This window comes from Phyllobates terribilis, unplaced genomic scaffold (assembly GCF_046119375.1).
Source record: "Phyllobates terribilis strain yellow unplaced genomic scaffold, ASM4611937v1 Scaffold_11__3_contigs__length_659146591, whole genome shotgun sequence".
Classification (NCBI taxonomy): domain Eukaryota; kingdom Metazoa; phylum Chordata; class Amphibia; order Anura; family Dendrobatidae; genus Phyllobates; species Phyllobates terribilis.
Window position 1 is genome coordinate 161,046,436 of NW_027362771.1, and position 27,860 is coordinate 161,074,295.

Here is a 27,860-nt window from a genome sequence, read left to right on the forward strand (position 1 = left end):
GGATTATGGGATGCTCATGGGATGGATGGATGGAACGCCCAATTGTGACGTCACTTCCTATTTGCTGCGGTTTTGAGGTACAAGACCGCAGCAAAGGCGCTTCACTTCCGCAATTATTTTTACATATTTGCGGATTTGAAGCGGCCCAATGCAAGTCAATGGCGGCGATTACGCCGCGCTTCCGCAAAATTAAATGACATGCTGCGGATTTTTCCGCGGAGCATAAACGCAGCGGAAAAAACCGCAGCGTGGGCATTGACAGTGCGGCTTCTCATTGAGGACCATGGGGGGCGGATTACCAAGCATTTTTGAAGCGTTTATGCTGCGGAAATTCCGCAGCATATACGCTTGAAAAATGCTACGTGGGCACACAGCCTTAACCCAATAAATACAATTAGTTGTGGAAAAAAACAAAAAAGTACACATATTTAGGCTATGTGCCCACGTTGCATTTATGAAGCAGAAAATTTCTGCTGCATAAATGCAAGTCCTCTCCCGGAAAAACGCATGCGGAATTCCGCACGCGTTTATCGCGCATTTTTCGCGCGTTTATCACGCGTTTTCCACATGCGGAATTGCCTTGCGTTTTTTATGCATTGGACAAAGGCAATTCCGCTTGCGGAAACGCAAAATTAAATGACATGCTGCGGATTTTTGAACGCGGCATAAACGCTGCGGAAAAATCCGCAGCATGTGCATAGAACTTGCGGAATCCCATTGGGGACCATGGGGTGCGGATATACATGCGTTTTTCAAGCGTTTACGCTGCGGAAATTCCGCAGCATATACGCTTGAAAAATGCTACGTGGGCACACAGCCTTAGTATCTCTGTGTTCGGAACGACCCGACCTATAAGGCTGCGTGCACACGATGCATTTTTCATGCGTTTACGCAGCGGAAACGCATCAAAAACGCATGGTAATCCGCACCCCATGGTCCCCAATGGCATTCCGCAATGTCAATGCACGTGCTGCGGATTTTTCCGCAGCGTTTCTGCAGCGCTCATAAATCCGCAGCATGTTCATTAATTTTGCGGAAGTGCAGCAGAAGCGTCGCCATTGACTTGCATTGAGACGCATAGAATCCGTGTCTGTACATTTGTACAAGCGGATAATATGCGTTTCAATGTGCGGATGGTACCAAGTTCTGGAGGAGAGAAGACTCTCATCCAGACCTGGGTACCATTGTACCTGTAAAAAAAAGAATAAAATAATAAATAAAGTTTATATTCACCTGTCCGGCGGCCCCTGCAGCGCTTCTCCTTCCAGGACCTGAGTTGACGTCGCGGTCATGTGACCGCAGCCTGTCTCGCGAGATGCCGGCAAGCCAGGAAGGAACCAGGAAGGAGCGCGACAGCACACGCGGCGGCATCGGGGGTAAGTATAGCTTTATTTTTTTTATTTTTACGGTCACACTGTATAAATCTATGCCGTTTGCATGGATTTATACAGTGTGACCTAGTTGTCAAGCACTTTCCAAGTGATGTTATCGCATGTGGATACACATGTGAATCCGTATGTATTCCGCATGCATTCTGCAGGAAAAACGCATGCACGATCTGCATGCGTTTTTTCGGCCAGGGAGATGCAGAAATGCTGCAGAAATTTTCTGCTTCATTTCTGCGTCGTGGGCACATAGCCTAAAACTGTCCCACTAGTTAACCCCTTCAGTGAAAAAAAAATAAATGAAAATAAGACAAAAAACTATGCTTTATCATCATACTGCCAAACAAAAAGTGGAATAAAACGCGATCAAAAAGACGAATGTAAATAAAAATAGTATAGCTGAAAACGCCATCTTGTCCTGCAAAAAACAAGCTGCCAAACAGCTCCATCAGCAGAAAACTAAAAAAATTTACAGCTCTCAGAATAAAGTGATGCAAAAAATATTATTTTTTCTATAAAATTTATTGTGTAAAAGTGCCAAAACATAAACAATATAAATGTAGCATCGCTGTAATCGTACTGTCCCGAAGAATAAAGCTGCCTTGTCAATTTTGCCACATGTGGAACAGCATTAAAAAAATCCCCAAAAACAAATTCCTGAATTGCTGATTTTTATTCATTCTTCCTTGCAAAAATCAGAATAGAAAATGATCAAAAGATGTAATTTGCCCTAAAATGGTGCCAATAAAAACGTCAAGTTGTCCCGCAAAAAACAAGTGCTCATATGACTCTGTTGGCCGAAATATGGAAAAATTATGGCTATCAAAATATGGCGATGCAAAAACTTGTTTTTACAATAAAAAGCGTCTTATGCTGTGTGACAGCTGTCAAACATAAAAACCCGATATAAATCTGGTATCGCTGTAATTACACCAACCCGAAGAATAAAGTCATCTAATCACTTATACCGCACGAGGAATGGCGTAAAAAGTAAATAAATAAAACCAATTCGGCACCTGCTGTGGATTTGTTCATTCTGTCTCCCAAAGAACGCAGTAAGGCTCGCCTCACATTCATCCTGCACTCTGCACAGAGTGCTTACACCGGGGTTAACGTGTAAATCTCTGAAATACGTGATTCAGACTGAACCACCAGAGGAAGATTCCCTATAATGAGGCGGATGGAGGCACTGTGGACGCCGTCTGGCCTGTGATCCGGCAGTGTCCGTCTTTTTAGGCGTACATAAAAGCACTGTTGGCCACAGTTTTGAAAAGAAGGACACCGCTTAACAGAGGTCAGATGGAGTCCAGAGTACCTTTGCTGCCTCATTATAGTGAAAGGACCCCTCGTTTCATCTGATTCACGTCACTCAGAGATTTAGATGGAAACCCTGATATAAGTGCTCAGCGTAGAGCGCCGGGTAAATGTGATCCAAAATGTTATGTAAAATGTTCCTAACAAAAGCTTCAAATCAATCTAGAAAAAAAGCAAGTCCCCATTCAGGTCCGTCATCTGTTATCATTACTGGTAGCACAAAGGCTCTGGAAAAGCGAAATGACTCCTCTACAAAGTCCAAATGCGGCCCTCTCTTCTGAGCTCCACAGTGTGTCTAAACCACAACTAGCGTCCGCATGTTTGACATTTCTGCAGCGATGAGAGCCCACCTAATTTATGGGTAAATGTCTCCAGAAGCACAAGCTGGGGACTACAATGTACTGGGTACTACAACGAACTAGTCACTACAACGGCAGTTTGCAATTTTCACTCAGCAACATCCACTGCTACTTGTTTCTGGGAAACACCCATGTAGTCAAAATCGTCACTACACTAGTAGATAAATTCCCAAAGGGTTATAATTTCAAAAATCGGGTCACTTGAGGGAGGATTCTGCACTTCTAGCACTTAGGAGCTCTTTATATTGAGTCCACAAACTATTCTAGGAAAATCTGTGCTCCAGGAGGCAGAAAGTGCTCCGTCCCTCCCGAGTCTTGTCGTATGGCTAAGCAGTACTACACAGCCACATATGGCGTATTTCTAAATTCAGTAGAAACTGCGGGACAATTTTTTCTGTCATTTTTACCCATTTCCCAGTGTAAAAATATAAAATCTGGGGCTAAAACAAAATTTTGGTGGTAAAAGTTTAATTATTTTTTCTTCACAGCCCAATGGTATAAAATGCTGCGAGACACATGTGCTGTCAATATCATCACTACACCCCTAGATGAATTCATTGAGAGGTGTAGTTTGAAAAATGGGGTCACTTATGGGGGATTCGGCTGATCTGGCTTCTCAGGGGCTCTACCAATGTGACATGGCACTCTCAAACCTGTCCAGCAAAATCTGAACTCCAATATGGCGCTTCTTCCCTTCTGAGCTTTTCGCTGTCCCTCAAAAGTAGTTTCACCCATATATTGGGTATCTGCATACTCAGGAGAAAATGCACAACAAATTTTGGTTTCTATTTTCTTCTGTTACCCTTATGAAACCAAAAAATTTGAGGATAAAAACATTTTTGTGGAAAAAATTAGATTTTTTTTATTTTCACAGCTAGTTATAAACTTCTATGAAGCACCTGGGGGTTCAAGGTGCTCACCACACATCTAGATAAGTTCACTGAAGGGGTCTAGTTTCCCAAATGATCACTTGTGGGGGGTTTCCAGTGCTTAGGCACATTAGGGGCTCTGCAAATGCGACATGGCATCCCCTAATTATTCCAGCAAATTTCGCATTCAAAAAGTCAAATGGCGCTCTTTCCCTTCTGAGCCCTACCGTGCGCCCTAACAGTACTTTTTCTCCACATATTGGGTATCAGCGTACTCAGAAGAAATTGCACAAGAAATTGCATCATGCAATTTCTCCTGTTTCTCTTATTAAAATGCAAAATTTGGGGATAAAAAACATTTTTGTGGGAAAAATTTGATTTTTTTTATTTTCACATCGTAACATTCTAAACTTCTGTGAAGCACCTGGGGGTTCAAGGTGCTCACTACACATCTAAATAAGTTCCATGAGGGATCTAGTTTCCAAAATGGTGTCACTTGTTGGGGGTTTTCCACTGTTTAGGCACATCAGGGACTCTCCAAATGTGACATGGTGTCCGCTAATTATGCCAGCAAATTTTACATTCAAAAAGTTTAATGGCGCTTGTTCCCTTCCAGGCCCCGTCGTGCACCCAAATAGTGGTTTTCCCTCACATGTTGGGTATTGGTGTGCTCAAAACTAATTTTGGGGTCCATTTTCTCCTGTAACTCCTGTGAAAGTAAAAAAATTGGGGCTAAAATAATTTTTTGTGTGGAAAAAGTCACTTCAAATGTGATGTGGTACCTAAAAAAAATGATTTTGTAAATTTTGTTGTAAAAATGAGATATCTCTGGTCAACTTTTAACCCTTATAACTTCCTAACAAAAAAAATTATGCTTCCAAAATTGTGCTGATGAAAAGTAGACATGTGGGAAATGTTTTATATTAACTATTTTGTGTGACATGACTCTTTCATTTAAGGGCATAAAAAATTTTAAAATTGTAAAATTTTCACAATTTTCACCAAATTTCAGATTTTTTCATAAATAAATGCAAGTCCTATCAAATAAATTTTACCACTATCATGAAGTACAATTTGTCACGAAAAAACAATCTCAGAATCACCGGTATCCATTGAAGCACTCCAGAATTATTACCTCATTAAGTGACAGTGGTGAGAATGAAAAAATATTGGTCTGGTCAGGAAGGTGAAAACAGGCTTTGGGGTGAAAGGGTTAAAATGCGCAAGGCGTGCCGCAAGGGATAGGGAACTGAACGCACTGCTGATGGTGCACGCAGAGGCCGAGGCCATGAAACTGTGCATGCTGCGGGAACACAACAAACATGCTCATCCATGAGACCTAGCTTCCTGTCCCACTTTGCAAGGGGATGTGGGTCACCAGAACAGTGTGAACAGGAGGTCAGTTGGATGGCAGATAATGCTTCCAGTATGTTTCCCAGTACCACCTTGTCTTCCACACGGTCCAAATATGAAAAGACTGAACATGACTTCCAAGCAGAACAGATGTGAACAGGTGCATATGAAGAGTAGCCAACTCCATATATAACTAATAGTGATGAGCGAACGTGCTCGCCACTGCTCGGTACTCACCCGAGTATCACGGTGCTCAACAAGCTCGCTCGGCGCTCGGCGATTATTTCCGGGTTGCTTGGGTGGGAACATGCAGGGATTGCTTGCCACACACTATAATGCCGCAGCCATGTTGGTTGTGGGCATTACAGTGATTGGCTGGCCGCACAGCGTCATCAGGTCTATATAAGCTCGTCGCAGTCTACCCCGTAACAGGCAGAGTAGGGAGAGCTGCTGCTGAGTAGGCATGAGCAAACACTTCAATGTTCGGTTCGGAAAAGTTCGCTGAACAAATGATATTCAACGAATTTATTCCCTGAATATTCGTTGAACATTTCTGAATCCCATAGGAGTGAATGGGGGGACCAAAAAATGTATATACAACACCTAGAAAAGGAACCAAAAGCTGCCAAAACACATCGAATTAGGTGTAGACACCAGGAAAGTGCTATCAATCGACCCAGAGTACAAGTACCATAATTATAATTACTGTGACAGCGACATTTATTCAGTTGCGCTTTACATGTCAAAAGGGGTCACCAACTGGTACAACAGGAGAGAGCACCCTGCCTGCAAGGGTGCACTGTCACGGACGTGGTTTGAGGAACCACTGTGCCACGGACCCTGGAGAGTCTGGAGGGGCGTGACTAAGCGAGCACTGGACTGTTCACTAGAGCCTCTAATAGTGAGGTTAGACTTGGCTCCCGATGAACGCCAGGTGCCACTCCAGGACAGACCAAGCGACGCGCAGCAGCTGGACTCAGTACGACAGAATAGATGGTGCAGCAGGCAGAGTCTGTATCAGAGTGCAGCAGTCAGAGTCTGTATCAGAGTGCAGCAGTCAGAGTCTGTATCAAAGTGCAGCAGACAGAGTCTGAGTCAGAGTGCAGCAGGTAGGGAATGTATCAGGAGTGCAGCAGGCAGAGTCTGTATCAGAGTGCAGCAGGCAGAATCTGTATCAGGAGTGCAGAAGGCAGAGTCTGTATCAGAAGTGCAGCAGGCAGAATCTGCATCAGAGTGCAGCGGGCAGAGTCTGTATTAGAGTGCAGCAGGCAGAGTCTGTATCAGGAGTGCAGCTGTAGAGCGAGCAAAAAAGCTTGTAAAAGAACTTCAACATGACGTTTCAAGGATGGAGCGAGACTGCCATCTACTGGCCAGAGACAGTAAAGCGGAACCAAAATATACAAAGGAAGTTGCAGGGAGGGCAGATACAGAGGCTGGACCCGATCAGGTGACTTCCAGGAAGGAGTTCAGAGAGATAAGAGGCCAGCGCGCCAAACCTGAGGGGTCTTTGGCGCCAAGCAGCAGAGAGGAGCAGACGTGCTCCCTGCGTCCTGAGAAACCCCACGTGACAGGCCAAATCCAGAGGCCTGAGAGGTGCTCCAGCCGGTCACCGGTAAAAGAGCTCCGGATCCCTCACAGTTGTGACTCGAGTGCTGTGCCTGCTGAGGATACTAGGAACCTGATCGCGGTGCTGAGTGAGTTCGCGGAACCCGACGTCGGCCGCCGACAGACGAGGCCTGGACCACCCTATCCAAGGCTCGAGAGACTGCCCCCAACAGCCAAACAGAGAGGAGCTGCATACGTGAGCAGGGCCGTCACTTCCACTGCTCACCCACGGTGCCGGGGACAATTGGGTTTAAGTACTCAGGTTGGGAGGGGGACGGTTGGGGCTAAAGTAGCACAACGTGATTTAATTGAATTCATCCGGAAAGAGACTCACGGCCTAGCGGGAATAACCGGTGACCCCCGCTAGGGCCAAATTCACGGTTAAAGAACTTGTGTGGTGCTTCTCATGCTTGAGGGCATCAGCTTACTTTAAGAGACTGCGCCTTATTTTAAGAGACTGCGCCTTACTTTGAGAAATTTCGTATTTTTCTGATATTTCAAACCACTGTTCATTACCCTTGTTGCTATTCTCTTGTTTCAGTATACCTGTTGTATAAAACTGTTTACAAACATCTCTGACTGTTCTCGCCTTGTGTCTCTGTGCGTTGCATTCCGGCACCTGCATTACATTTGGCGTAGTCGGCAGGATGCAACATTCAGACGCAGAGATGGCGGATCAGTCTGTGGCTGGGTCCGGCCGGAGCCATATACCCCTGGGGGCTATGCTCAGCCATCTTCCCAAGTTTACAGGGGATGGCATGTCACTTTGGGAGCGGGCAGAAAGACTGAGAAGTATGCTATGTATGTATCCCCTTGACCCTCTAGCCCAGGCGGAGCTGGCCCTCATAACCCTTGATGGAGAGGCCCGACAGACTGTGATGTACCGCCCACCTGGGGACCGTGACACCGTGGATAAAGTGATAAAAATTCTAGAGGACATGCACGGTGACACTACAGATTTGGGACACTTGCGCTTACGGTTGTTTCAGCGGGTCCAAGGGGAAAATGAGACAGTAAATCAGTATGTTAATGCATTACAGGAAGTGACGGCCCATATCACTAAGAAAACTCGAGATGGGAACCGAGGACTGGGACCATTGGATGAGGTGTTGCGTGAACAACTGATTGCTGGCTTGAAAGACCCTTCCCTGAGGCAAATCCTGAAGGAGCGGCTGCGATTGAGCTCTGATATGGGCTTCCTGGAGGTAGGGGCTGAAGCTAGAGTCCTGGAGAGAGAAGTTCCTGTTCTCAAAGCCACAGTTAGAAGTCATGAGGCAATTGCTCCTGGATTCACCAACCAAGAGCCTGATTGGGTACGGGAAATACGTCAGGAAATTCGAGACATTCGGGGTGAGCTGAATTCTATTAGGAAGACTCCTACTGCCCCCTTGCCGACGGACCGTACTGCTAAACGCGGATGGAGACCAGAACGAGAAAGACGTTCCTATCCGGCCCCAGCACGACATGTACCCGACCTATCGGCAGAACGAGGACCGGAGTGCTGGACCTGCGGAGGTAGGGGGCATATCTCCAAAGACTGTCCCAACCGAGAAAGGAGGAGGAGGGGACAGCCGTTAAACTAAAATGCCCCACGGTTGTGGAGCATACCGTGGGGTCTCGAGCTTCAGAGAGTAGAAGAGGGAGCTCTGAAGACATTGTCTCCGAGAGGCCCATTATCTGGGCTGAATTCAATGGACAGCGGATCCGCTGTTTGATGGACACCGGGTCTCAAGTGACCACTATGCCTGAGACGTACTTCCAAAGTCACTTTCCTGAAGTCGCTCGTTCCTGTCGGGAACCCATTGTCAAACTGGTGGCGGCTAATCAACTACCTATCCCAGTAGCGGGAGTAGTATGGATGTCCGTGCGGGCATGTGGAAAGGACCTCGGTCGAAAAGGGATTGTACTGACCACCGGGCCCGGAGGCGATGGGCCCATTGTTACCCTGGGCATGAATGTGCTGAAAGAAGTCGGACAGTTCCTGGCTGAGGGCTGTAGCAAAAACAACTGGACCCGCGCCACTCGAGACCCAGCTAACAAGAGAGTGTTCCAGCACCTCGTGCGGGTCAGTCAAATTCAAAAGTTGCCCACTACCTCCCAGTACCTTGGTAAGGTATCGATACCACCCGAAGCCACAATGACACTGCCGGTGGGACAGACTGTACTCACTTTGCCGGTGCTGGCACATGTGTCCTTAGAGGGCGTGGACATTCAAGTTGAACCAATGGAGGGAGAAGAAGCGCCCTCTGGACTCCTGATTGCTCGAACTCTGGCCACCGTGCGGCACGGTCGAGTACCCGTGCGCTGCATCAATTTAAGTGGCACCAGTTTACAGTTGTTGCCCCGACAAGAGGTGGCGTGAGTGTGCGTAATGCCGGAGGCCCTTACTAGAGCTGACGCTATAGGGCTGGCACCAGTGGAAGGAAAACCATGGACCCTAGAGGTGTCCCTCAATAGCCAGGAACATGGAAGAGAACCGTTGGCTGGACGCCACCTCCTGGAAGAAATGGAAGCTAACCTGACTGAGTTTTCTGCTGGACAAGTAAGGCAGATCGAACAACTTCTACAGCGATATCAGGGAGTGTTTGCACAGCATGAAGATGATTTCGGGTGCACTCGGGACATTCAGCACGAAATACCCACCGGAAATACTGCTCCCATCCGAGAGAGATATCGGCAGATCCCGCCTCAAATGTACCAGGAGGTGAAAGAGCTGTTGGCCCACATGTTGCGGAACGGTGTGATCCGTGAAAGCCAGAGCCCCTGGGCAGCTCCGATCGTGCTGGTCCGAAAGAAGGACGGTACCCTGAGATTCTGCGTAGACTATCGGAAGCTGAATGCCTGTACAGTACGGGACTCCTATCCACTCCCCCGAATCGATGAGTCTCTATCTGCACTAGGGAGCGCCAAATTCTTCTCCTCCCTCGACCTGGCCAGTGGCTATTGGCAGGTCCCAGTAGCTGAGAAGGATCGTCCGAAGACAGCTTTTGTTCTCCCTATGGGCCTGTTTGAGGATCATCTCCGCCGATTGGAACAAGTATTAGAACGGCTACAAAGGCACGGCCTGAAAATTAAGCCTCGTAAGTGTCGTCTCTTCAAACGAGAAATTGAATATCTGGGGCACACTGTGTCCAGTGCAGGGGTGCACCCCACTGCGGAGAAAGTAGCTGCCGTGCAGAAGTGGCCCACGCCCGCCAATCTAAGGGAACTAAGGGCATTCCTGGGGCTCACTGGATACTACCGCAGATTCATTAAAGACTTCGCTAAGATTGCGAACCCTCTCAATGAATTGCTGAGAGGAACAGCCGGGGGAGCCAAGCGGCAGCCCATTCAGTGGGGCCCACGACAAGAAGAGGCATTCCGAGCATTGAAAATGGTGCTAACAGATGCCCCGATTCTGGCCTACGCTGACTTTTCGCAGCCGTTCATGTTGTACACTGATGGAAGCTTGCATGGGCTGGGAGCAGTGCTGGCTCAAGTACAAGGAGGGAAAGAGCGAGTGATCGCGTATGTCAGCAGGTCACTCCGAGATACGGAGAAGAATCCGGACAACTACAGTTCGTTTAAGCTGGAGCTACTGGCACTGGTGTGGGCCATGACCGAGAAGTTTGCTGAGTACCTGTCAGGGTCAGAAGTGCAAGTGCGGACAGATAACAACCCTTTGGCCCACTTGGAGAACGCCAAACTGGGCGCGTTAGAACAGCGGTGGGTCGCAAGGATGTCCAAATTCCAGTATAAAATCGCCTATCGGTCCAAGGCCCTGAACACATGCAGATGCCCTGTCCCGGGTCACTCAGGCGGGGCCGAAGAAGGACAGAGATGAGGAGCTCGAAGGCGACGAGATCCCGGATTTCAGCCAGTTCGCCGCTGATGTGGTCGACGCCCAAGAGACCAGAGGGGAGCCGAGGCCCACTCAGATTCTGGGCCGTTCAAGAGACAAATGGATACATCTGCAGCAATCCGACCCGGAGCTAGCAAAGTTGAGAGAATGGGTCGCCCTTAATCAGAGACCCGACCAGGAAACCAGAGCCGCTTCACTTCCAACTACCCTACAAATCCTAGGCCAGTGGGAGAGGCTCCTTCTGAAGGACGGCTTGCTATGCCGAAGAATCCAGCTGCCTCGAGAGTTTGATGTTACCTGGCAAGTGGTAGTTCCAGGAGCGCTAGTAACACAGCTAGCCCAAGAAGCTCATAGAAGAGGTGCTCACTTCGGAGTAGAAAAGACCTTCCGGTGGTTGCAACGGCTGGTGTATTGGCCTCAACTGCGACAAGAAGTCGAGGGGGTCTGCCGAACATGTCGCCAGTGTGAGTTGAACAAGCCCCCGGAGCAAAGAGCTCCCATTCAGACCATCCGAACTTCTGCCCCCTTGGAAGTCTTGATGATTGACTACTTGATGGTAGGAACTTCATACAACGGTTATGGACACTGTTTAGTCATGACTGATCACTTCACCAAGTTTGCAGAGATCAGACGGCAGAAGCCGCAGCCAAGGCCATCTGTCAAGATTTCATCCGGATTTATGGGTGCCCGAAGCGAATACATTCTGACCAGGGGGCCTGCTTCCAAGGACGAGTGATGGATGAGCTATACCGCATCTATGGGATCGACCGTTCCCGGACAATGCCCTACCACCCGCAAGGGAACGGTGCATGCGAGCGCTTTAACCGAACCCTGTTGCAAATGTTGCGGACACTGGAAGCGGACAAAAAGATGAAGTGGCCCGAATTCGTGTCCGAGCTGGTGTGGGTGTATAATAATCGAGTTCATGCAACCACTGGCTACACCCCCTACTTGTTGCTGTTTGGAAGAAGTGGCCGAGAAATCACCGAACTGGAGCTAGACTCAGAAAACCCTGGTCCGGGCAGTAGCCCAAGTACCTGGATTCGAGAACACCAGCGTCGGCTCCATACCGTGAGAAGACTGGTTGCTCAGAAGTTTCAGGAAGTAGAGCATGCAGTTCGGCCCCCGACCACAGGTGGATCGCTTCAGCCAGGAGACCGAGTGCTGGTGAGGGCTAAACGATTTGGGAGTAAGCTGGACCATCGTTGGGAGGCAATACCATATCGGGTGGTGAAGAAGGTTCACCCAGACAACCCCGTCTACGAAGTTAGGCCCAAAGGGGATGACGCCGCGACATCCAGAGTGTTGCACCGTATTATGTTGCGACCTTGCTCCTCTGAAGCAGAAGTCTGTAACAGGGCTGGGCCCTCAGACGTGTTGGCTGAAGTGCCACATACAGGAACATTGGGGGATGAAGAAGGATGGGCCACAATGCAGTTGGGCCCGTCAGAACCGTTGGTGCCACTCCCGAGTGGAAGTCAGAATGAGTCAGGAAATGATTTGCAATCCCCAGTAGTTGATTCCTCGGATCTTCCGGAGTCTCCTCCGCAAGAAGAGCCCCACAGAACTGAGCGGGCTAATGCCGGAATTCCTCCTAACCGGTATGCTCAGGAAGAGTTTATCTGGTCTCGAATCCAACAGAAAACGCAGGAGTGTGCCCAACTCCTGTCTGAGCTTGCACTGCCTGGAAGGAGACATCAATTCTGCGAGGAGTCCACTCGCCCGAGGACTGGCGAGCAAAAAGGAGGGAGGAATGTAGAACGAGCAAAAAAGCTTGTAAAAGAACTTCAACATGACGTTTCAAGGATGGAGCGAGACTGCCATCTACTGGCCAGAGACAGTAAAGCGGAACCAAAATATACAAAGGAAGTTGCAGGGAGGGCAGATTCAGAGGCTGGATCCGATCAGGTGACTTCCAGGAAGGAGTTCAGAGAGATAAGAGGCCAGCGCGCCAAACCTGAGGGGTCTTTGGCGCCAAGCAGCAGAGAGGAGCAGACGTGCTCCCTGCGTCCTGAGAAACCCCGCGTGACAGGCCAAATCCAGAGGCCTGAGAGGTGCTCCAGCCGGGCACCGGTAAAAGAGCTCTGGATCCCTCACAGTTGTGACTCGAGTGCTGTGCCTGCTGAGGATACTAGGAACCTGATCGCGGTGCTGAGTGAGTTCGCGGAACCTGACGTCGGCTGCTGACAGACGAGGCCTGGACCCCCCTATCCAAGGCTCGAGAGACTGCCCGCAACAGCCAAGCAGAGAGGAGCTGCATACGTGAGCAGGTCCATCACTTCCACTGCTCACCCACGGTACCGGGGACAATTGGGTTTAAGTACTCAGGTTGGGAGGGGGACGGTTGGGGCTAAAGTAGCACAACGTGATTTAATTGAATTCATCCGGAAAGAGACTCACGGCCTAGCGGGAATATCCGGTGACCCCCGCTAGGGCCAAATTCACGGTTAAAGAACTTGTGTGGTGCTTCTCATGCTTGAGGGCATCACCTTACTTTAAGAGACTGCGCCTTATTTTAAGAGACTGCGCCTTACTTTGAGAAATTTCGTATTTTTCTGATATTTTAAACCACTGTTCATTACCCTTGTTGCTAATCCCTTGTTTCAGTATACCTGTTGTATAAAACTGTTTACAAACATCTCTGACTGTTCTCGCCTTGTGTCTCTGTGCGTTGCATTCCGGCACCTGCATTACACAGCAGGCAGAGTCTGTATCATAGTGCAGCAGGCAGAGTCTATATAAGAGTGCATCAGGCAGGGTCTGTATCAGGAGTGCAGCAGGCAGCGTCTGTATCAGGTGTGCAGCAGGCAGAGTCTGTATCAGGAGTGCAGCAGGCAGAGTCAGTATCAGAGTGCAGCAGGCAGAATCTGTATCAGAGTGCAGCAGGCAGAGTCTGTATCAGAGTGCAGCAGGCAGGGTCTGTATCAGGAGTGCAGAAGGCAGAGTCTGTATCAGAGTGCAGCAGGCAGAGTCTGTATCAGAGTGCAGCAGGCAGAGTCTGTATCAGAGCTCAGCAGGCAGAGTCTGTATAAGAGTGCAGCAGGCAGAGTCTGTATCAGGAGTGCAGCAGGCAGAGTCTGTATCAGGAGTGCAGCAGGCAGAGTGTATCAGGAGTGCAGCAAGCAGAGTCTGTATCAGAGTGCAGCAGGCAGAGTCTGTATCAGAGTGCAGGAGGCAGAGTCTGTATCCGAGTGCAGCAGGCATGGTCTGTATCAGGAGTGCAGCAGGCGGAATCTGTATCAGAGTGCAGCAGGCAGAGTCAGTATCAGAGTGCAGCAGGCAGAATCTGTATCAGAGTGCAGCAGGCAGAGTCTGTATCAGAGTGCAGCAGACAGAGTCTGTTTCAGAGTGCAGAAGGCAGAGTCTGTATCAGGAGTGCAGCAGGCAGAGTCTGTATCAGGAGTGCAGCGGGCAGAGTCTGTATCAGGAGTGCATCAGGCAGAGTCTGTATCAGAGTGCAGCGAGCAGAGTCTGTATCAGGAGTGCAGCAGGCAGAGTCTGTATCAGGAGTGCAGCAGGCAGAGTCTGTATCAGGAGTGCAGCAGGCAGCGTCTGTATCAGAAGTGCAGCAGGCAGAGTCTGTATCAGGAGTGCAGCAAGGACTGGTACGCAACCTTACACAACTTAGACTGCAGAACAGGAAGGTTCCACTACAGCCAACCCAATAGATGGAGACCCAATCAGGATTCCCCACATTTAAAAAAATTAGTGGCAGATGCCAGCAAAGTGGCATCAATTTCACTACTGTACAAATAGTGTAAATAAGACCCACACCTCTTCCAGTACAGCCAACCCAGGAGATGAAGACCTAACCAGGAGTGTTCACACGACCGAAGTGGCATCAATGTCATCAGACTACAAGTAGTTTAACGCAGACCCAAACCTGTCCCACTACAGCCAACTCAATGGATGGAGACACAATCAGAATTCTCCACATTTCCCAAAATTAGGGCCTAAAACCTGCAGCAGCAGCAAGAGCAGGAACAGAAGCCATATCACAGACTGCAATTTCAAGAGATCAATGCAGCACACTCAAAACGACAACATCGCCTACTCTGTACAGTCTGCAATTGGGGTGCAAAAGTCCTTGGAGATCCATTACTTGTTCATCTTGATGAAAGGCTGCGTACACTTTCAGGGGACAGCCGGGTGCGCTTATTAGTCAAGACACTACCAGCAGTGCTGAAGACACGTTCAGAGAGAACGCTGGCTGCCGGGCATGATAAAACCTCCAAAGCGTGAGAGGCAAGCTCAGGCCATTCATCCATTTTTGAAGATCAAAATGTAAAAGGGTCCAAACCCTCCCTGATGGTATTGATATTGAACTCTAGATACCCCTGTACCTTCCTCTCCAGTCGTTCACCACGTGTCAGACTTGTACTCTGCTGTGCTGGTGCAAAAAATGTGTGAAAGGACTCCGAAAAATTGGTTCTGCCACTTATTCTGCTGCTGCTGCTAATGTTTTGGCGTTGAGGAACTGACGTGCCAGAGGTTGAAAGACTACAGCTGCGATGCACACTGTGTGCCGCACTGTTATCTTGGGGAAAACCTCTATTAAGGCTGCTTAAAAGCTTGTTTCGATACTCCAACATAAGTGGGTCCCTTTCCAGAGCGGGAAGCATCTGGCAAAATTGACTCTTATAACGTGGATCTAACAGAGTGGCAACCCAGTAGTCAGCATTATTTTGAATCCTAACTATACGGGGATCATGTTGCAGATAGTGCATCAAGAAGGCACTCATATGTCGGCTCTTCCAGGAGGTCATAAGCCAGGCTGTATTGTGGGCTGCATAACACTGATGCTTGTTTCCTCCGTCCCCTCCTGCCAACCACGTTCAAACGAGAAGGGATGATTATCCTCTTCATCCTCTGACAGCTGCTCGCCCTTCACCTCTTCCTCCTCCATTAGTTCCTCGGCTCTTACACCTTCACTAACAGTTTGCCTGGTATCACCAAACCCCCTCAATCGCTGTAATCCACTGTCACTTGGCATCCGACTGTGTGACAACATTTGAGACATTGGTATCCCTTCCGCATCCTCCCCTTCTTCTGGGGCTACCACCTCCTGCCACAGGTTATTCAAAGTTTGCTCCACCATGTACAGTACAGACCAAAAGTATGGACACACCTTCTCATTTAAAGATTTTTCTGTATTTTCATGACTTTGAAAATTGTACATTCACACTGAAGGCATCAAAACTATGAATTAACACATGTGGAATTATATACTTAACAAAAAAGTGTGAAACAACTGAAAATATGTCTTATATTCTAGGTTCTTCAAAGTAGCCACCTTTTGCTTTGATGACTGCTTTGCACACTCTTGGCATTCTCTTGATGAGCTTCAAGAGGTAGTTACCGGAAATGGTTTTCACTTCACAGGTGTGCCCTGTCAGGTTTAATAAGTGGGATTTCTTGCCTTATAAATGGGGTTGGGACCATCAGTTGTGTTGTGCAGAAGTCAGGTGGATACACAGCTGATAGTCCTACTGAATAGACTGTTAGAATTTGTATTAGGGCAAGAAAAAAGCAGCTAAGTAAAGAAAAACGAGTGGCCATCATTACTTTAAGAAATGAAGGTCAGTCAGTCTGAAAAATTGGGAAAACTTTGAAAGTGTCCCCAAGTGCAGATGCAAAACCCATCAAGCGCTACAAAGAAACTGGCTTACATGAGGACCACCCCAGGAAAGGAAGACCAAGAGTCACCTCTGCTGAGGATAAGTTTATCCATGTCACCAGCCTCAGAAATCGCAGGTTAACAGCAGCTCAGATTAGAGACCAGGTCAATGCCACACAGAGTTCTAGCAGCAGACACATCTCTTCAACAACTGTTAAGAGGAGACTTTGTGCAGCAGACCTTCATGGTAAAATAGCTGCTAGGAAACCACTGCTAAGGACAGGCAACAAGCAGAAGAGACTTGTTTGGGCTAAAGAACACAAGGAAGGACATTAGACCAGTGGAAATCTGTGCTTTGGTCTGATGAGTCCAAATTTGAGATCTTTGGTTCCAACCACCGTGTCTTTGTGCGACGCAGAAAAGGTGAACGGACGGACTCTACATGCCTGGTTCCCACCGTGAAGCATGGAGGAGGAGGTGTGATGGTGTGGGGGTGCTTTGCTGGTGACACTGTTGGGGATTTATTCAAAATTGAAGGCATACTGAACCAGCATGGCTACCACAGCATCTTGCAGCGGTATGCTATTCCATCCGGTTTGCGTTTAGTTGGACCATCATTTATTTTTCAACAGGACAATGACCCCAAAGACACCTCCAGGCTGTGTAAGGGCTATTTGACCAAGAAGGAGAGTGATGGGGTGCTATGCCAGATGACCTGGCCTCCACAGTCACCAGACCTGAACCCAATCGAGATGGTTTGGGGTGAACTGGACCGCAGAGTGAAGGCAAAAGGGTCAACAAGTGCTAAGCATCTCTGGGAACTCCTTCAAGATTGTTGGAAGACCATTTCCAGTGACTACCTCTTGAAGCTCATCAAGAGAATGCCAAGAGTGTGCAAAGCAGTCATCAAAGCAAAAGGTGGCTACTTTGAAGAACCTAGAATATAAGACATATTTTCAGCTGTTTCACACTTTTTTGTTAAGTATATAATTCCATATGTGTTAATTCATAGTTTTGATGCCTTCAGTGTGAATGTACAATTTTCATAGTCATGAAAATACAGAAAAATCTTTAAATGAAAAGGTGTGTCCAAACTTTTGGTCTGTACTGTATATGACCGGAATAGTGATGCTGATGATGGCATCTTGAGCGCTAACCATTTTAGTAGCAATTTCAAAAGCATGCAAACCATGCACTCCGCAAACATGCTATGCCCCAAGTCTGTACTGCGTTGCCCCAAGCTATACATCATGACATACTGCGTCAGAGCTCGTTGCTGCTGGCACAGTCGCTGCTACATGTGCAGAGTGGAATTCCACCATGTCGGCACATCGCAGATCAACCTGTTAACTTGCATGGACAAAGACCTCTGTATCGATGCAAGTCAATGACATGAGGGGTGCGAATGGCGGAAGTGAGCACACAGCTTCCGTACTTTGTGAAGCAGCTCATCCAGGCCATGATAGTGGCGGAGAAATCGCGGTACCACCAGGTTGAGGACGTGAGCCATGCAAGGCACGTGTGCGAGCTTGCCTCAGCCTAGAGCCGCTAACAGGTTTGCACAGTTATTGCACACGGCCTTCCCTGGTTCTAGGTTCAGCGGAGACAGCCATTGCCCAAACTGAGCCTGGAGAGCTACCCACAACTCTTCACTTGTATGACTGCGATCTCCAAGGCATAAAGGCATATTAATTTGAAGACTGCCTGATTACGGTGAGCCGTGACTGCGCAGTACGGAGGTGGTGTGTATTTGCTCTGCACCCTTGGAACGTGTGTCTCGTTAAGACGGAGGTTGAGTGCGCAGGTGGAGGCCCCAGAGGAGGTGGAGGACACAGAAGCAGTGGAGGAAGTGGGTAATACAGAGGTTTCTTCTGCAAGCCTTGGAGATTCCAAGATTTGTGGAGCAGCCCCTTCCCCGCCTGCCCCACAGCCAACAGAGTCACCCAGTGCCCAGTCAGCGAGATGTAATGCCCTTGGCCATGCTTAGTCTCCCAGGAGTCTGTGGTGAAATGCACCCTGGCACACGTAGATTTAAACAAGGAACGGGTGATGTTGTCTGCAACATGCTGGTGTAGCGCAGGCACAGCTTTCTTAGAGATGTAATGGCGACTGGGCAACTGGTACTGGGGGACTGCGACGGCCATCAGTTTTCAGAAACCGTCTGTATCTGTGACGCCTCAAAGCCTTCTGTAAGCCCCTTACCCTGGGAGATGGGGGACTCAGAGTCGGGTCCTGTGATGGAGAGATGGGGTGCAGCCATGGCCCGGACCCGCTCCGTGCCCAGGGCCGTCACATTAAAAAGGATGGTATGGGCTTATCTGGGTTGAGTGGCTGATTACGACTACGCCACCTGTGGCACCTGGTGAAGGCTACCAGCGCTGCTGCAGTCCGCCGAGGCATGGTGTTATGGCAGCCGACGTTGTTACTACTCCCCACAGGCAGAGTAGGGCCTCGGGGCAGAGGAACAGGACGGAGGGGGGTAGTAGTCCAGGAGGTCTGGTACTGCGTAGTGCGGTGTAGTGCAGAATAAAGAGTCCGGAGGCCATAGGGGTGAACTTCCATGGCTTTACTCACACAAGAGATGGCAGAAGGAAGGCGACTCCCTGCTCCTCGCGGAGTTCTGCGGTCACCAGCGACGGGGGTCCGACTACCTCTGAGTAAGTCCAGCATTCAATCAGGACCCCGCACCAGAGTGTTCCTAGACTTCAGACCGGGTCCTTTCTTGTCTGTGTGTGTGTGTAGATAGGCTGGGTCTCCCTCTGAACTTCTCTCAAAAAAAGGGCACGGGTGGCAGCTCCGCTCCTTCCGATACCCGGTGGGATCCTCAGGGCCTATCGGGCTTTCCCGACCAGGACATAGAGTTGCAAGGTCGGGTGTCGGGGGCCGGTACCCCTCTTGCAGCTCCCTCTGAGTATATCAGGTGGCGAGGACAGGTGGCATATACCGCTCCGTCTGCATCCTCCCTGGGATCCATTTGCTGTGGAGCTACACTCCTGAGCTCCGGGCCTTCTTGGTCATGGTCCTTGACCGGGCTGAGACATACATTATCTGCAGCCTGCCCTTCCACCCAAGGCCGGGGTATGAGGGGCCGTGCCCCCATCCTCTGCAGGTCCACACAGGATCCACGTTCAGGGTGGGAGATCACAGTAATTCACAGTTCAAAGACCTAGAACCAAAAATGTTTTTTTATTAAATATGAAATTTAAAGTGTCACTAAAATGTGAGTCCTCCACCCTCACCCACTAAATGGTTCCCCTAGCTCTTGGTTCCCCAGTCTCCCTGTAACCAGGAGGGCAGCACCTAGTGCATTCTAGCCCCCTCTGGTGGAGAAATGTGGTGTTGGATGTGAAGGAGGAGTCCTGATCATCACACTGTTCAAACCTCAGAGGAGGAACACCACACTCCATTAGAGAAGTGCAGCATCCCTGTGGCGGTCGAACCCTCAGGGGCACCACATTCCCCCCTGGTGTTACACAGCACATCCGCGGGCTGCAAGAGAGCAATACCTAGGAAAGTTTTCTTTTTATATAACAATAAGCCATCATCCCTTTATGGGAGGCACATCTTCTTGAACGTTACAAACACAATATATAGAACAAAAGTACAAAAGTATAAAATTAAAAAAGTGCTAGCATTTTCCAGAGACATCATGTGCAGACAGACGGGTTAAAGTGCAAAAATGCAGAGTCAGTTCAGAAGTGCGAGGGACCTGTCCCAAACCCCCAACGTGGGCCCTGTGGTGGCTGCAGGGCATGAAGATCCCGAGTTGGACCTCCCAGAGAGCCACCCTGACAGGTTTTCCTTCTGAGGTCTTGAGGTAGACATATATACGCGGTTTTGCATAAAACCAATATGGAGCACCTAAAGAGATGGAAACTATATACAAGAAAGGAGTCTGTCTGCTGCAAGTCTGCAGGGACCAATGTCTCCAGAAACCGGGGATAGAAAATCAAAACGTAAACCCAAGCAACATAACTTTCAACAGGTTACAACCGCCGGGGCTGCTTAGATCTCGGGTTCCCTCCTGAGAAAAGGCTCGTTCCTCCCGACGGATGCTGACCGGTCCCCTGAGGCTGAGCGCGAGGGGGCGTCGCTCCCAGACACCTTGTGGATATCCAGGGCGTACCACCCCCGCACCCCATGGTGGCGAGAGTATGTAACTATATCGCCCGGGAAGAGGTTCCGGCCAGGGTGTCCCTTCTTTAAACGCGGCTCGACGTCCCGCCTGCTGACAAAGACGTCGTCCTGATGCTGGGGACTCCTGATGAACCCCCACCCCGCCTCATGGTGGAAGCGGACGACTTGCCCTTCCACACGGGGACTGGGACGGTTTGCCTCTTCCTGACGGGCCCGGGATTTAGCAGCTTTGGCCCGTACCTCGAGGCGCTCGCAGCGGACCTCACTTTGGCGTTGCTCCCGAGTAAGCTGGAGGATCTGCTCACGGCACCGCTCACTCCTCCTCTGCACTTCAGCCCGGGTCTCCCGGGGGAAGCCCATCAGGTCCCCCTCCTGGTTGTCCCAGGCCCACTCCTCAGCCTCCTGCCAGGTGACTGTTGGTGCGGGTAGCGGTGTCATTAGGGGTTGTTGCGGGTCCTCTACAGGCGCAGACCAGTCCGGGTTGAGGCCGGTGGACACCTCAGCAGCTTCAGGTACTTCAGATTCAGGAGTTGGGCGGCACCGCAGGTCCCCACCTCTAGCTGCCGCTTGCAGCTCCGGAGCAAAGACCTGCTCCCAGGTGACCGCGCCGGGCAGGAGATATTCAGCCATGAGGTCCAGTATGGGAACGGTAGGCTCAGCAGCCGGGGCTGGGGTAGCACACTCACCCGCCTCTGGGCCGCTTGAGACCTCTGTCACCGTATCTCCCTGGGCTTCAGCTCCTTGGCGGCGGGCCCGGATGCGCAGCAGCATTTCTTCCTGCCACGCAGCCGCCACCGCCTCCTGGGCCTCTTTCTGTCTCCGCATGAGACCCGGGGCTTCCTGGTGGAGAAACTCCAAATCTCCCGCTGTAAGAACGCTGCCGCTTTGCTCCCTTCCGGCTGAAGGACTTGAACCGGGTTCAGAAGGCTCCGTAGGTTGCGCTCCAGAAGCGTCCATGTCTGCTCCCGAAGATTGCCAACCTCCGACTGCAAAGGCCGCACCTTGTTGCTTTGCTTCTTCCTCCTCGGGGCGGTTCCAGAGCGGTATGCTGACAGGCCCGCCTTTGTTCAGCCCATCCGGTTTGATGGGCATTACCCTGCGGACAGTCTCTGATGGAAGGGGCAGTCCACACTTTTGGCGCCATGCGGGAGCCCAGCCCACGATGGGAGGTGTTTGAAGACCGTCTTTTCACGGCACTATGGCGCCTGTTCTTCTTGGGCGGGCGCCATTTTAAGTGAAAACGAAAGTCCAAGGTGTAAGGCACACAGTACCCGGTAGCAATGGGTAATTCCTTCCTTTGCTGCGGGCACGCAATCCTGCCGACTACGCCAAGTTTGTGATGCCTCAAAGCCTTCTGTAAGCCCCTTACCCTGGGAGATGGGGGACTCAGAGTCGGGTCCTGTGATGGAGAGATGGGGTGCAGCCATGGCCCGGACCCGCTCCGTGCCCAGGGCCGTCACATTAAAAAGGATGGTATGGGCTTATCCGGGTTGAGTGGCTGATTATGACTACGCCACCTGTGGCACCTGGTGAAGGCCACCAGCGCTGCTGCAGTCCGCCGAGGCATGGTGTTATGGCAGCCGACGTTGTTACTACTCCCCACAGGCGGAGCAGGGCCTCGGGCAGAGGAACAGGACGGAGGGGGGTAGTAGTCCAGGAGGTCTGGTACTGCGTAGTGCGGTGTAGTGCAGAATAAAGAGTCCGGAGGCCATAGGGGTGAACTTCCAAGGCTTTACTCACACAAGAGATGGCAGAAGGAAGGCGACTCCCTGCTCCTCGCGGAGTTCTGCGGTCGGGGGTCCGACAACCTCCGAGTAAGTCCAGCATTCAATCAGGACCCCGCACCAGAGTGTTCCTAGACTTCAGACTGGGTCCTATCCTGTCTGTGTGTGTGTAGATAGGCCGGGTCTCCCTCTGAACTTCTCTCAGAAAAAGGGCACGGGTGGCAGCTCCGCTCCTTCCGATACCCGGTGGGATCCTCAGGGCCTACCGGGCTTTCCCGACCAGGACATAGAGTTGCAAGGTCGGGTGTCGGGGGCCGGTACCCCTCTTGCAGCCGGACTCCCTCTGAGTATATCAGGTGGCGAGGACAGGTGGCATATACCGCTCCGTCTGCATCCTCCCTGGGATCCATTTGCTGTGGAGCTACACTCCTGAGCTCCGGACCTTCTTGGTCATGGTCCTTGACCGGGCTGAGACATACATTATCTGCAGCCTGCCCCTCGACCCAAGGCCGGGCTATGAGGGGCAGTGTCCCCGTCCTCTGCAGGTCCACACAGGATCCATGTTCAGGGTGGGAGATCACAGTAATTCACAGTTCAAAGACCCAGAACCAAAAATGGCTTTTTATTAAATATGAAATTTAAAGTGTCACTAAAATGTGAGTCCTCCACCCTCACCCACTAAATGGTTCCCCTAGCTCTTGGTTCCCCAGTCTCCCTGTAACCAGGAGGGCAGCACCTAGTGCATTCTAGCCCCCTCTAATGGAGAAATGTGGTGTTGGATGTCAAGGAGGAGTCCTGATCATCACACTGTTCTTACCTCAGAGGAGGAACACCACACGCCATTAGAGAAGTACAGCATCCCTGTGGCGGTCGAACCCACAGGGGCGCCACATATCTGCCAGGTGGAAGGCAGCATTTCCGTGGCGAACAGACTGGAGATGGTGGAGTTCAACCTCTTAGCTTTGTCATGCGTAGGATGAAACAACCTTTTACGTCACCACAGCTGCGGGACTGAGGTTGGCTAGGGTGCTGAGAGAGGGTGCAGTATGGTGAACCGGAAAAACTGGTGGAGCGTGAGTGAGGTGCAGATGTTACGGTGGATTGAGAAACATGCCATGTGCTCGGTGAAACAAACATAGCAGGCGTTCAGCTTCCGTTACAGCTGACGGGCTGTCACTCAGCCTAACTGGAGCGGGTAAAGAGCTGGAATTTCTGCGATGGGAGACCTGCGTGACAATACTTAACACGGTAACAGAGGAGGAGGAAGAAGCAGCGGATGTGTTTGATGGGGCAGCTGATGGTTGTTGAGGTGCGCTGGTCTGCATTTCAGCGCGGTAAGATTCCCAGCGTAAGGAATGTTGTTTGTGACTCGCCCCCTGGGCCGTGGGGCACTCGGATCCGGGCAATAGGGAGACGATGGGGGTAGTAGTGGCGACCCGGTTCCGTGGCTCAGGGTGGTCAGGCCAATGGTAGTCTGCTACGTTCTGCTGATAATGTCCGACTACGCCACCCGTGGATTGCGGTTATTAGGAACCGCCGCTGCATGCAGACCGCTGGGGCTGATGAGGTGTGCAGCTAGGGTAGTGTGACTCCGCACGGGAAGAGTGCGGCCCCAGGGCAGTATAATGGATGGTGGGAGTGATGGTGGTGAGAGTCCCAGTACCGGTAGTGCTGGAGGCACGAAGGAGCACACAGACAATAGGTTGCAGTCCAGGGTCTTTACTGAAACAGGTAAACTGACCCATAAACAGTCCCAGCTAGGAGGGGACCTGGATGTCTGAGAGCAACGGGGAAATTGGCCCTGGTCAGGGTGAGGGTGTAGGCCTACCGTGCTTTCTGCGCTCCTTCTGGCTATCTCCTCGTTATAGGGTAACAGCCCACGTTTCCGAGCTTTCCGTGTATTCTCGCCTGCATGGCCTGCGACGTGGGTTCCTTTCTGCTCCCAGCCTTGTACCGCTTTACTGGTCCCTTCGGTTGTGGCAGGGCCTCCAGGCTTCTTAGGCCAAGGAATATACAGTCCCTTGCGGACTGGTTATCTGCTGGAGGATGTAGAATCCTCCCAGCCTCAGACACCAAAGTCTGGTAAAGTCAGTCTCTTATCTGCCAAGACAGACTTGCTTCGCCTCTTGTCTCTGGCTTGTGGCTCTCCTCCTGCCACACTTCCTCTTAGGTGCAGTGCAACTGTCTGTCCCTGCTCTGCTCTGGGACAAGTCTCAGTGCTGAGACAGGCCATCAAGTTCTCTCTAACCCTGCCCCCAGTACCAGCTTTTATAGGGGCAGCCTGCTCCCCCTACTGGCCTGAGACAGGAGGCATTGCATGCTAATGTTCCCCTGACCAGAGAACCTCCCCCTTGCTCTCAGACGCAGCTTTAATTACACTTGTGGCATCCAGGCCAGGGTGACACATTTGTGCATGTGAACGGTCATGCATGTAGTCAAATTATTGCAGTTTTTCCCTCTACTGAGTTTTTTATCGCAAAGTTTGCAGATAACGTGAGTTGGCTCAAACTTTGCAGTGACAAAAAAGGCCCATGCTAGGCAACCCTTGCTGCCCCTGCGAGCTGCAGACCCATGAACGCTGCTCGCCACAGCCACAGTTGTGGCTAAGGATGCAGTGCTCCTCGTGCTTGCATCACTCCGTGTCTGCGCCGTAGGGCGAAATGTAACCTCCTCGTCTTCATCCTCCACCTCCGCAGATGAGCTACTCTGCTGCGTGACTCTGGGTTGACACCAAGTTGGATCTTCAACCTCGTCATCATCCAATGTGTTATCCCATTCCTCGCCCTCAGAATGACCCCTCTCCTCTTGTTGCCCTGACAGCACAGTACAGTCCGCATGAGCCTCAGGTATCTGAGTCCCATTGGGATCACCTCCCTCCCCTGCAGTTAACGTCTGGTGACGAGGGTCAGGAACCTGCTCAGACCCTACTTCATCCTGTTCCGAATCCAAGCTTATAAAAGTTTGGGCATCGGTGCAGATGCTTTCATCCCCTTGACTCTGTGACTGTTTGAAGTACACTTCTGATGCCCATGGTGTAGAATGGGTTAAGAGTTCTACAGACTCGCCCATCTGTGGTTCGCTAGAGTCAGTTGGGCAGTTGGCCAGTTGTGACGCGGGGGGAAGCATGGGTAATTGGGGTGCCACCTCTGTGGACTGTACTTAGTGTGATGTTGAGGTGGAGGAAGAAGAGGAGAGGGCACTGGAAACAAAGCTTGCCATCCACTGGAGCACCTGCTCTTTCTGGGCCTTATCAACAAGGCGTATCACTGTGCGGCTGCCAAAGGATGGGAGTGCAGTAAGATAAGTTGTCAGTTGTCTTTGGATAGGACCTGTTTGTGTTGGTTCACTAGTGCTTTCACTAACATTACCACATACCCCACGTACACCTTGAACATCAAGCCTATTCCCCCTTCCACCACGCCCTCTATTTTTCCAACTCATGTTGGTCAGATACATTGGTAGGAAAAAAAAAAAAAACTCTTTAAATCTCTTAGTTTGCGAGTGTGAACGAGCTGAGTGTGACCAGAGCATAAGTGCGAACGAAAGTAAGTGTGTGACTTGTTTTTCAGTGACTTTGGATTCAGGGAATTTGGAAGGGAGGACTTTGGACTGAATTGCTGTCTGTATTTTATTAACTCTTTACTTTTCTTTTTACTTAACATTCTGTCTATTGCAATCCCCATTAGGAAATGAGCTCCATTATTGACAATGCTATCCAGTGTACACCTTGCCACATGTATGCATTCCTTGAACAGCCGGTCAGGGTTGCTTACTGCTGCGTGAGATGTGTGCGCGTTGTGCGTTTGGAAGCCCAGGAACTGGATCTAAATGAGCAGCTGGCAACACTGAGATCCATTGACAATATGGAAAGGAGTCTGCTGCTCACTGAGCAGCAGCTCACTGGGGTAGATGTGGGGGAGGGTGGTAGTCGGGAGCTGCAGGACAGTGAGGCCGTTAGTTGGGTGACAGTTAGAAGGGGGGGTAGAGGGAAGAGTGCCAGGGAGGCTAGTCCTGATCTGGCACACCCCAATAAGTTTGCAAGTTGGCAGATGAGGGGAGTGATGGTACAGGAGTAGCACTGCTGCAGCAAGGCATGTCCCCTGAAAGCCGGAGGAGCGTCAGCTCCAGTAAAGAGGGAAATAGGAGAGCAGGGCAGGCCAGGCAGGTGCTGGTGGTGGTGGACTCAATTATTAGGGGAACAGATAGGGCAATCTGTCACAAAGACAGGGATCGTCGAACAGTGTGCTGCCTACCTGGCATTCGAGTCCGGCACATCGCTGATCGGGTTGACAGATTACTGGGAGGGGCTGGTGAGGACCCAGCGGTCATGGTGCACATTGGCACAAATGACAAAGTTAGAGGTAGGTGGAAGGTCCTTAAAGATGATTTCAGGGAATTAGGCTGCAAGCTGAAAGCAAGGACCTCCAAGGTGGTATTCTCTGAAATACTACCGGTACCACGTGCCACGCCAGAGAGGCAGCGGGAGATTAGGGAGATAAATAAGTGGCTCAAGTACTGGTGTAGGAAGGAGGGATTTGGGTTCCTGGAGAACTGGGCCGACTTCTCTGTTGGCTACAGACTCTACGCTAGGGACCGGCTGCACCTCAATGAGGAGGGTGCAGCTATGCTGGGGGAGAAAATGGCTAGAAGGTTGGAGGAGTGTTTAAACTAGGGATTGGGGGGGAGGGTATTCATTTTATAGGAGGAGAAGATAGTGAAGATAGTGACCTGGGCACAAATAAAGAAATTGGGGGAGGAGTTAGAACAGTCAATAAAGTAAGAAGGAATAGAGGTACACAGAGATACATAAAATGCATGTACACTAATGCCAGAAGCCTCACCAACAAAATGGAGGAATTAGAATTAATTTTGTTGGAAAATAATTATGACATGGTAGGGATATCTGAGACATGGCTGGATGAAAGCCATGACTGGGCAGTTAATTTACAGGGCTATAGTCTGTTCAGAAATTACCGTACAAACAAGCGAGGGGGGGGGTGTGTTTATATGTAAAATCATCCTTAAAACCCGTCTTGCGGGAGGATATATGTGAATCTAATGAAAATGTAGAGTTCCTGTGGGTGGAGATAAGGGGAGGGGGAAAAAATAATAAATTACTGATAGGGGTTTGTTATAAGTCTCCAAAAATAATGGAAGCAGCGGAGAATATCCTCGTAAAGCAAATAGATGAAGCAGCGACTCAAGGAGAAGTCATTATTATGGGAGACTTCAACTACCCTGAAATACATTGGGGGACAGAAACATGTAGTTCTAGCAAAGGTAATAGGTTTTTGACAACTATGAGAGACAATTACCTGTCACAACTGGTTCAGGACCCAACAAGAAGGGGGGCACTACTAGACCAAATATTAACCAATAGGCCAGACCGCATATCAAATATATGACTTGGGAGTCACTTGGGTAATAGTGATCACAAAATAATACGTTTTCATGTAACCTTTAATAAGATGTGTAGTAGAGGGGTTACAAGGACACTAAACTTCAGGAAGGCAAATTTCCAACGGTTGAGAGATGATCTTAGTGCAAAAAACTGGGACAATATCCTGACACATAAAGCTACACAAAGCAAATGGGAGACATTTATTAACATCCTGAATAGGACCTGTGCACAATATATACCCTTTGGGAATAAACA